Here is a 12,573-nt window from a genome sequence, read left to right as displayed (position 1 = left end):
CGTGGCAAATCCTATATTTTCAATGACGGACTTACATCGGCAAGGCAGTGAAGCTATCAAATTGGTAATAAAATTTGCAGGAATAGCGTTCCAAGCATCTACCAATCCTTGAAACATAATATCTGAATTAGTGCAATTTTCGGGGTCGATTCTTTGATTAACGATTTCCCAAATGTTCTCAATGGGATTTAAATCTAGTAATTGTGGTGGCCATTCCATTACCGAAACTCTTTCTTGTGCTAACCACGATTTAACAACATGTGAAGAGTGCTTGGGGTCGTTATCGTGCTGAATAACTCATCGAAGAGGCATATTATCCTCAGAATTTGGAAGCATTACTCTTTCCAAGATGTCTCTATAGATAAATCCATCCATTATTTCATTAATTTAGAGCGATGGGACAACTCCAGCAGCAGAAAAACAACCCCCATACCATTACGTTGCATCCTGCATGCTTCACCGACGTTTTCCCTACGCGCAAAAACCGCTTATATCAAAACGTAATCAAAAGAAACGTTTGAAGTTTGCTATGGAGTATTTAAATTGGCCAGAAAACAAATGGACGACTGTCCTATTTAGCGACGAATCCGAATTTAATATCATCGGAAGTGATTTCATGTGTTACGTAAGACGACCACTTAATACGCGGCTTCAAGCACGATACTGTAAAAAGACACTGAAACATGGAAGATGCAACGTAATGGTATGGGGGCAGTTTTTCTGCTGCTGGAGTTGTCCCATCGCTCTAAATTAATGAAATAATGGATGGATTTATCTATAGAGACATCTTGGAAAGAGTAATGCTTCCAAATGCTGTGGATAATATGCCTCTTCGATGAGTTATTCAGCACGATAACGACCCCAAGCACTCTTCACATGTTGTTAAATCGTGGTTAGCACAAGAAAGAGTTTCGGTAATGGAATGGCCACCACAATTACTAGATTTAAATCCCATTGAGAACATTTGGGAAATCGTTAATCAAAGAATCGACCCCGAAAATTGCACTAATTCAGATATTATGTTTCAAGGATTGGTAGATGCTTGGAACGCTATTCCTGCAAATTTTATTACCAATTTGATAGCTTCACTGCCTTGCCGATGTAAGGCCGTCATTGAAAATATAGGATTTACCACGAAATATTAAGTTTTATAGACAGAAATGTTTTAAAAGCAATTAGTTGCATATGTTTTGGCCAATGAAATATCAACCCATACGTAGTTTTTTAATTTTTTTTTCTTTTCAATGCAAAAAATTCTGAATTAAATTTCATATTCTTATTTTTAAAGCATTAATTAAAAAATATTATAAGCAAATGAATATTTTTGTTTACATCTTAAACTAGTTTAAACCACTTTTGTAAAATTCTGTTGCTGGTTGCATATGTTTTGACCACCACTGTATATCAAAATCACAAATCAAATAAATTATTTATTTTTAGAAAAATCACCAATTAAAAAAATAACAAATTAAAAATTGCTAAATCACTGATTTCAGGAAAAGCACAAATTTGTTAAAAATCAGCATAAAAAACGCAAAAAATCACAGTTTGAAAAAAAAATCGCTTATTAAAATAAATAAAATTTAAAAAAAAAATTATTTCATAAAAAAAAACTATAAAAATCTATAATCAGTTTCATAAAAATCGAAAATTCAGTAAAAACGTCTAATCCACAAAAATTTTTTATATTTAGAAAAATCACCAATTTAAATTTAAAAAATTGCCAAATCACTGATTTCACGAAAATCATAAATTTTGCATAAAAAACGCTTATTTCATAAAAATCTCAGTTTGCACAAAAACATCAGATATTTCACAAAAAATCGCTGATATAAAACAAAATCACCAATTTAAAAAAAAAGAAAATTTCATAAAAAATCAATAATTTCAATTACTAAACTCATAAATATCTCCAATTTCATGGAAATAATCAGTTTCCTAAAAAAATTTCAATTCAAAAAATCGCCAATTAAAAAAAAAAAATAATTTTTTTTTTAAAATATGCAGTTAATTTTCAAAAACAAAAATCACAAATTTTGCATAAAAAACGCTTATTTCATAAAAATCACAGTTTGCACAAAATCATCAGATATTTCACAAAAAAATCGCTCATATAAAACAAAATCGCCAATTAAAAAAAATAAATTACATAAAAAATCAATAATTTTAATTGCTAAACTCATAAATATCTACAAATTTCATAAAAATAATCAGTTTCATAAAAAATTTCAATTCAAAAAATCGCCAATTTAAAAAAATTATTTTTTTTTTAAAAATATGCACAAAATCATCAGATATTTCACAAAAAATCGCTGATTTAAAACGGAATCGCCAATTAAAAAAAATAAATTTCATAAAAAATCAATAATTTCAATTGCTAAACTCATAAATATCTACAAATTTCATGAAAATAATCAGTTTCATAAAAAATTTCAATTCAAAAAATCGCCAATTTAAAAAAAAAAAAAATTTTAAAATATGCGGTTAATTTTCAAAAACAAAAATCACAAATTTTGCATAAAAAACGCTTATTTCATAAAAATCTCAGTTTGCACAAAAACATCAGATATTTCACAAAAAATCGCTGATATAAAACAAAATCGCCAATTTAAAAAAAAGAAAATTTCATAAAAAATCATTAATTTCAATTACTAAACTCATAAATATCTACAAATTTCACAAAAAATAATCATTTTTATAAAAAAATTTCAAATCAAAAAAATCGCCAATTTAAAAAAAATAAAAAAAATTTAATTTTTTTTTTAAAAATATGCCGTTGAAAAAATCATGGTGAAGGATATAAAAAATCCAAAGAAAAGAAGTACCAACAAGATAACATTAAAACATTGGTAAACAATAATATAAAGAAGTTATTACCACCAAAAAGCTTAAATTAGCAGAATTATATTTGAAGGTAGTTAAAATTTAGTATAAATAACCAATAAGCATTTTAATTTATGTATTTATATCACATTGTTCGTTCCTTTCATGACAATTCTATTGTGATCTTATTTTTTTTTACCAATTTTTTGATGCTCTCAAATAAAGAAACAATACAGACAGACAGAACCTATCACACAGTTGTTGTTTGCTTAAATTAAAAATTTCAACGTAAATTATGATTATGACTTGGGCTTTCTTTAGAAAGACAAAAAAAAACTAAAAAAAGCTACAAAAAAATCGCTAAAAAAGCCAACATAAATAAAACTACAACTTGTGTGGCATCAGCTTTTAAAACTGACTGCCAAAAAAAAAAGTGGAGAGACAAAAAAAAAAAATACAACTAAAAACAAATGGACAATTTAAGTCAACAAATCCTCCGACATAAATTTACTTTTTACAAACACACACACACACTTATTTCTTAGTAATATATTGTACAACAAACAACAACAAAACAGTCAACTACTTTGCCACACAAACGGCAACAACAATGTTAACAAATTTGCCAACGTTAAAACGACGCTGGCGCACATACTTTTGAAACACATAATACTCGCAACAATAATACTCTCCTCGTACATTCATACAAACAGAAATATATACAAACATGTATGTAGGTATGTATGTATATTCGTGAAGGGGGAAGGCGAAAAAGTTCTCTTAATCCATTTTAATTTTACAATAGTCTTCTTCTTTTTCTTCTACAATAGTAAACAATTTGCCAACAGCTGATTGATTGTCGACGGTGTTGCCATATTGAAATAGCTAAATTCACTCTGATTTTATGCATTTACGTCAAATCTATTGTGCATTGAATAATAATTTGAATTAAGACTACTAATGCAAAATAATGCTGTCGTCTGTCTCGCCCCTATAATCAAATTATCCAAATTATCAATTTTTATTGCTTTTAAAAAATAAATCCCTCAAATTAATTGTTTAGAATGTCAACATTCCATTAATTCAATTGTGGTTGATCTTAATAACTCGTTCTATTTATTTCCTTATATTCACACACACAATGCGCTGGCCACATCATCATCAAGGCAAAGGTCACTCAGCCGCCACTCTCTGGGAAAAAGGTAGGAATCAAAGATTAGCAAATACACTAATGGCAGCCCCATTATCCTAGGACCCGCTACAGCAGATCAATCATCTACTTAGCTGGAGAATCAACCGATTAACGAAACTGATAATAGACAGCATCTTATGGCAACAACCTCAAAAAGATACGTCCATAGCCCAATGGAATGAACGAACTCTTGGTGAAGCATCAAGGACATCAAATGAGCGAAGTCCTACACATTAGGACATCAAATGAGCGAAGTCCTACACATGAGATGATAAGTTCCCCATTATCAAACTTATCACTGAAAATGGCAATACTGTAATCTACAGTGGAAAGGAAGATGGCGGCAGAAACTCTCCTCAAAAATGGAAGCCTACATCAGACCGAATAATAAAGGAATGCGTCAAGAGCAGAGTAATACGTCAAGAGCAGAGTAAACCATAATACAGTATTAAGCCCCCACAGAAGATGCAGATGATACTAAGAAGAAAGATTAATTGAATTATGTTAATTGAATTATGCCAGACATTTCAATTTGTCACAAGTGGCTCCATCTTCCCACGTAAGGAGATTCACAAACATACGTGAACATTACCTAATTACCAATTCACGCAATATAAGCAGAAGATGTAGAAGCTTCTTAATGGATGTCAGAAACAGAAGAGGTACTGACATCGGTACTGAGGTGAAATCAATATCAAACTGAAATGGCAAAGAAGAAAAATCATGTGTGCCTGAAAACGGCTCTACCTACAATAACTCCAGAATAACGACACTAAGAACACGTTAACGGCGGCAATTCGTGAACAGCTACCAATAAACCAACCAACATCACTCATGGGAAGATATCACAGCTACATATAACCGGGTCGCACAAGAAATATTGGGTATAGTGCGACCACAAAGAGAAGCTTGAATATCAGAAGACACTTGAAACCTGGTTTCTCTGAGAAGGGAACTCAAGCTGCAGTTAAACAATAACAACATTTTGAGACAGCAGTACCAACTACTGGCAAAACATGTAAAGAGAACAGCAAGAAGAGACAAAATAAATTTCCTAGAACGGCTTGAAATGTCGGCAGAAGAAGAGGCTAGCCAGAAAAATATGGGAAAATTACACCAGACGATAAACTGTCTCACCAATCGAAAGCGTAACAGGAGACAACCAGTCGCTGATGCGCAGACACAAATATGGAGAGAACATTTCGAAGGAATTAGTAACGTTGAAAACAACAGTCCTGCAGAAAATATCCTTAGAATATCAAGCAGGCCAGTATAAGTGAGTTAAAGGAAGCCATCGGAAGATGGAATTCCAGCTGAGATTTTTCGGGTTGATATCGAAAAAACAGCTTAACTTCTACGACCGCATTAGTCTTAGAGGAGGAAAGGCTACCTCCAACTTGGAAGAAAGGCATCATCGTTTAGTTACTTGAGGGTTTGCAACAACTGGAGAGGAATTACTCTGCTTGACATCATATACAAGTCATAATACAGGGAAGGCTTCAAAGTAAAATGGATAACAATCTACGAAATGAACAGGCAGGTCACCAGCCAAACTGGAGCTGAGTAGACCCGGCCAACATCTTACGTATTATAAAAGAACAATCCCTAGAATGTTCGTAGATTTCAAGAAAGCTTTCGACATCAGATGGACTGCCATATGGAAAGCATGGAGAAGATAAGGAGTACCCCAGAAAATTCGAGGATTTTCTACCAAACAGGAGCTGCGTAGACCAGGCATCATAATTTAACAATCCCTAGAATGGCGTACACCCCTGTACCAACTGTTCGTGGTCTTCAAAAAAACCATCAGACGGACTGTCATATGGAAAGCATTGAGAAGAAAAGGAGTACCCCAGACAATAATCATAAGAGCTATGTAAGAGGTTGCAGAACTCTCAGTTCTTCACAACGGAAATATAAGTAAACTATTTCACAAAAAAGCTGGAGTGAAACAAGGATGACCCCTATCACTCGTGCTATTCAGTATAGTGAGAGAAGTCTATTCTGAGAAAAGAGGAAACACATGGAGTCTCTCACACCAACTCAAGGATTTGGATTATACGGATATTTGTCTAGATTTGGAAAGATTAGCACGCAATGTTGGACCAACCAACCAGTTGAATACGTAGAATGATTCTGCTATCTAGGCAATACAGTGTCAACGAATGGCGCCACTGAAACAGACATAAATCACAGGCTCAATAAAGCGAGAGCGGCATTCAGAAGTCTATTTACAACCAGTAGGGGGAAGTTCACAAATATCCAGACCTACCAAGCTTAGAATATTCAATACATGTGTAAAGTCTACTCTGTTGTACGGAAGTGAAACCTGATTAGTATCGAACACCATCACGCAAAAACTACAGGAATTCATCAACAACAATATGCAGAATATTTTGGCCTAACAACATCAGCAACGCGGATCTCTGGAACCTTAGCAACGAGAAACCCATACCAATACAAATAAAAGGTAGGAAGATGAGGTGTATCGGACAGAAAGAATCCTGACAGTATAACAAGGTTGACGCTAGAGTGAAATCCTCAAGGCTCTAGAAGCCGTGTTCGGCCAAAGAATACATACTCCAAGAACAGGGACTAGGAATCTTACGAAGAAGACGGGAAAACATCTGCCACAAATCGTGTAAGATGAAGGTGCTTTGTGGAAGCAATTTGATCCCAAGAGGGATTTTTTTGGGAAATGACGATATTTAAAACATTTACGAAAATAACAGATACTTGTCAGAAACTACTTGCTTACAAATCAGACTGACATTACCCAGTTACATTTAAGTAGGACCTCCTATAATCCTACATTTATAAATGTATGTATTTAGGTATTTGTGAATGGTTGAAGTACCACACAGACGCCAATTCATAAAAAACAACAGCAACTGCAACAAAACTCCAAACAAACAAGCAACAACATACTATATTGTTGATGATGATGTTGTTGGCTAACTTGGTATAACCAATTATGCTTTAAAAGCTTCTCCCTAAAAACAAAAAAAAACAACAACCAACTCAAATAAAAAATAATAATAAAACATCAATAACAACAACCATGATGATGATAATGATGACGACGTCGACGATGACTTAGTTGGAGACGCTGATGATGACGCTGTCTTTTGCAATTGTCTAGGTAAAGGTTTTCTTTAACTGAAACAGAACAACAACATTTACAATATCATCTAGACCACCCACTTGGCTTAATGTTTCAACTTTACAAAACTTTATATGCTGGTTTCCTAAGGAATTGCTTTTGTTTTGTTGCCTTTTGTGGAAGAAGCAAAAAACATTTTACACTTTTAAAACAAATTTATTAGATTGAAGTGTATTGGTCATGCCAATAAACCTTATTTATTCAGCCATTCATATCTAGAAAAAAATAAGAAAACATTTACCTTCATTATGGCCTTTGGAACGGTTACAATAGTCAGGGGGACAATAAAACAGCAGAAGTGATTTAATAGCTGATTAATGATTTCAGAGATGTACCATAGTTTTATTGGTAGAAAATATCATTGATAGGGGAGGATACAATCCTAGTTGGAGAATCACAGTGAAACGAAAGTTTTTAATTCTTTAGCATTCTGAAGTGAATTGTATGAGTAAAAGACTTAACTGTGAAGAGAGAGTCTTCTATATCAAGACATTAACATCAATCTGAACAAACTTTCCCACAACAATAGGAACTTTGCTTCGGAATCAACCAAGTTCCACATAACCAAATGATGTCTCAATAGCAACCTGATATATTATCTCCAGGAAAGATCTCTTGACTACAGTGCAGCTTTTACATCGACAATCTGGAGCAATTAGAACTTGAGCGACTCTATCCAGAAACATCCATTTGACTGAAATAAAAATTCTATTATACAAAATTCAGGAGCATCAATTGACCTAGAGACGGAAGTCTCTAGGTCAATTGATGCTCAAGACTTAAAAATCAACAAACGTTTCCACAACAATAGGAACTTTGCTACGGAACGACCCAATTTCCACATCACCAATTGATGTCTCAATAGCAACGTGACTACAGAGGAACTTTTACATCGACAATCTGGAGCAACTAGCACTTAAGCGACTCATATGGGCATCTTTTCCAACAACTTAGTCAAAACTGGTAAAGAGCAAGGATAACAATTACACTATGATTTGGAAAGAGTCGGGAACAACAAAACCTTTGGAAATGGTGGAAGTCTGGATTGTTGTAACATGTATACAATCGTTGAAAGTCCAGACACATCAATTAGACACAAATCAAAGTTCTATTATAAGAAATCGGGAGCATCAATTCTAAAGAGAGAGTGTCTATAACAAGACTTAAACATCAACAAACGTTCCCACAACAATAGGAACTTTGCTACGGAACGACCCAATTTCCACATCACCAATTGATGCCTCAATAGCAACCTGACTACAGAGGAACTTTTACATTGACAATCTGGAGCAACTAGAACTTGAGCGACTCATCTTTTCCAACAACTTAGTCGAAACTGCCAAAGAGCAAGGAGAACAATTACACTATGATTTGGAAAGAGTCGGGAACAACAAAGTCTTTGGAAATGGTGGAAGTCTGGATTGTTGTAACATGTATACAATCGTTGAAAGTCCAGACACATCAATTAGACACAAATCAAAGTTCTATTATAAGAAATCGGGAGCATCAATTCTAAAGAGAGTTTCTATAACAAGACTTAAACATCAATAAACGTTTCCACAACAATAGGAACTTTGCTACGGAACGACCCAATTTCCACATCATCAATTGATGCCTCAATAGCAACCTGACTACAGAGGAACTTTTACATCGACAATCTGGAGCAACTAGAACTTGAGCGACTCATATTTATATCTTTCCTAACAACTTAGTCGAAAATGGCAAAGAGCTAGGATAACAATTACACTATAATTTGGAAAGAGTCGGGAACAAATTTCAAAGTCTTTTGGAAGGGTGGAATTCTTAATTGTTGTAACAGGTCTGCAGTCGTTGAAAGTTCTTCTTTGGGAAAGTTGATAGAATCAGGCCAAGTGAGACTCAGATTATTCCGGAATATTAAATTCGTAGTATCTAAATTCAATAAATAAAGAATGCTAGGTGATTATATAGGTTTCTTAGAGCCTCAATCTTTGGAAAAGTTGAAATTTAATGTTAGCTTCATTTAATATTGGAAACGAATTTTTGATTTCTATGAAGTGGTCTGTTAAATTCCATAAATTATGATTGAATAAAGTTCTTATAACAGGGGAGACCTTTCCCAACAACTTAGTCGAAACTTGCGAAGAGACAAGAAGAACAATTGAATGATTTGAAAAGAGTCGTTACAAATTTCAAAGTCTTTTGGGATGGAGGAATTCTGGATTGTTGTTGAATGTCTTTGAAAGTTCTTTCCTGGGCTAGTGGAAAGGATCAGGTCGAGGGAGACTGCTATTATTCCGGAAGATTAAGTTCGATGTGTCTAAATTCAATAAATAAGGGGATGATATGGAATCCTTGGACATAGTTATGGAAGTTGAAATCTAATGACAGTTTGAGTTTAATTTAAGATTGGAAATGAAGATCTGAGTTCTATGAAGAGGTCTGTTAATTTTGGATAAAACTGTAGCTGGATTAATGTCTCTATATCCTTTGCGAAGTTAACTAGCATGGGATTTAAACTTCAACTCATTGCACAGGAATGTATGCGACATCCAGGATCATAATTGTGCTTCCTCGGTTCGAAAAACATTTCTGTGATCCGCTAGAGTTCCTGTGGTGTTGCATAGTTGTGGTATAACTCCTCAACTGTTCAGTACTTGGTGGGTATAGTTCACGAATCCATAGGAAATAAAGGGACTATCTTTACATTTAAATATAACAAAGGGTTTGTGAGATATTGTCGATATTTTGTATTCCTTTGAAAGACATATCTATGCCATTATGTATGGAATATAGCGCGGTTTCACAGGGTGTCGTGCATCCGAAATGTCCACTTTCCATGATTCATAAATCAGGCCGAATTTGACCGATGATATGGGTTCTGTCAACAGAAAGTCAGTAGACAGAGAAGAATTTCGCTTGAAGCAAGCAAACTTTTGTTATCCCTTCTAAAATTTGGTAGCCACAACTGTAAAATTCGGGCACTAAGATAGAATCATTCGATTGGCAACAAATTCGGTTGCTATCACGAATCTGTTTTCTCTGTGTAGATTTGAGGGCCGGAGTAGTTTGTGGCTTATTCGCATAGACCACCGACTTAAGAATACACCACAATAAAAAGTATAAAGGGGTCAAATAGCACGATCTCGGTGACCAGTTCACATGACCTTCACGTGAGATGACCATAACCTCAAATCAATCGTGCAGAATGTCTAATGTGGCATGAGCTGTGTGAAACGTAGCACCGTCCTGTTGAAACCACATGTCGTTGGTCTCCATATCATTCAATTCAGGCCAAAAGCACTCGCCGTGATGGTTATGATTAGGGCAACGTCGTTCTCAAAAAAATATGGATCGATGACGCCGCCAGCCCAAAATCCACACCAGATAGTGACTTCTTCAGGATGCATTAGACGTTCTTGGATCTCATGTGGATTGGTATCGTCCCTGGACCGAAGAATCCGCCAGTCCGAAATACACAACAGACAGAGACTTTTCCTGGATGCATTGAACGCTCTTGGATCTCATGTGGAATGGTATTGTCCCAAATTCGACAATTTAGTTTGTTGACGATCCATTCATTCAGAAATTATCCTAACCGTAAAATGGGTGAATCGAGAGGAACGTAGCCCGAACAGAATACCAATTTGGATAAATAAATTTTATCCTTTCCACGTGTTGTTGAACACTATATCCAATCATGGTGATTTGGCCAAAACAACCAGAATAAATGACAGCCAATTTGACAGATGTAGCTTCAACAATATGACTGCTATTAAATGTCAAAGTTTGGAAGACCCTTTTTGTAGCTAATTTCATATTCGTTTCAACTTGAAGTGCCTCATATCCCATTCCTTTAAATACTTCAAAGACACGAAATTTATGCATCTCATACAAAGATATTTTATGAAATCAATAAAATAAAAATCTATATATATGAGTGTGCTTGTTTTTGGGTGGCAAAACGTATATTTTTTATTATTGTTGTCGATCTATGGTATGAATGCGTATATAAAATCGAACATTTGCATAATTTAAAGTTTTTATGTGAAGGCATGAATGAATATATATTTTTGTTTGTAGTGAACTGATAATCATAATTCCAGTCATGTTCGAAATGAATTGGTTTTAATGGGAAAATAAGAGGATGAATATAAAAAAGAAATGTGTTTATACAATTTAAGCACACAATGAATGCAATGGTTTCACAGAATTTTATGGGTACTGTGGCGATTCCTTGAAAGGTCGTAAAAGGTGGTGTATAGACAAAAAAAAAAAAGAAATAAAAATAAACTGAATGTGGCTTTAGGGTTTGCAAAGAAATTGCTTAAAGTTTTGATTTATTTTTGGAGGTTAGGTTACACTGAGACACCCTAGTAACTGGATGGAGTCTAGTTAAAGTTATATTTTGTCCAATGTGGGAACAATTAGAGTTAAAGTTGACTTCTACACGATATACCAGGTTATCACAGACACTATTAAAGAAATCTCCATTTTTCTGTAGTAATAGTTCAGACTTTGCACAGCCCCCTCCCCCCAAATCAAGAGTAGGCCATATTTATTTAGCTCTATTATGTATTACCGCCATTTATGAACGATCAATTTCTCCTTAAATCGCTCTTTATGCATTAACAGTTCCATCAATTTTAAAACTATCATGTTTACTCAGTTATAGCCAAATTAATAACAAAATAAACTTGTCAAATTAGTCAGTCTAATTTCAAAGAAAAATCATTAAAAATTCCAAACACTCCTTCATTTACTTTTATTTAGTCTTCTGCTTAAATGTTAACATTTTCTTTTCCAAAAAAAAACAACTAAACACATTTTCTAAATATAACTTCACTTAACTTCCGCTTGCTACGAAAAATGCCATTCCATTTAACCTCAAGTCAAATACCGGTATAAATATTATCTATGAACGTAAACTCAACCTCCCCCCCCATCTCACCAACAACAACAAACACAATAACAAACGGCAACAGCAACAATAATAATAATAATAAACATTCATTGTCATTTAGGAAATTGCAAGACTTCAACAATAACAGCAATAATAATGAATTTGTTTGTTGTTTATGTGTGGGGAGCAAACATTTCCACTCTCAGAGTGCAACAAACAAACAAACCAACAAACATGCACACACGCACAGTTACACCAAAAAAATGCACTCTCTTTAAATATGCTGCTTAGAAAGTTGCCAGATCTGGTTTCTTTGTGTTAAGGAGCCATATTGTTTAAGGAATTTTAAGGGGGACTTTTAGAAGTGATGTTTCATAATTGTATTAATAAAGGATACATTCCACGTATCTTAAAGGTAGCGTAAATTCTATAATTTCAAAAGGATCGAAACAGTTTTGATGTAAGCAACTTAAGGCCAATTTCAATACTATCTAATATTGGAAAAATCGTCGA

This window comes from Calliphora vicina, chromosome 5 (assembly GCF_958450345.1).
Source record: "Calliphora vicina chromosome 5, idCalVici1.1, whole genome shotgun sequence".
Lineage (NCBI taxonomy): Eukaryota > Metazoa > Arthropoda > Insecta > Diptera > Calliphoridae > Calliphora > Calliphora vicina.
Note: the sequence above shows the minus strand (reverse complement) of the source record.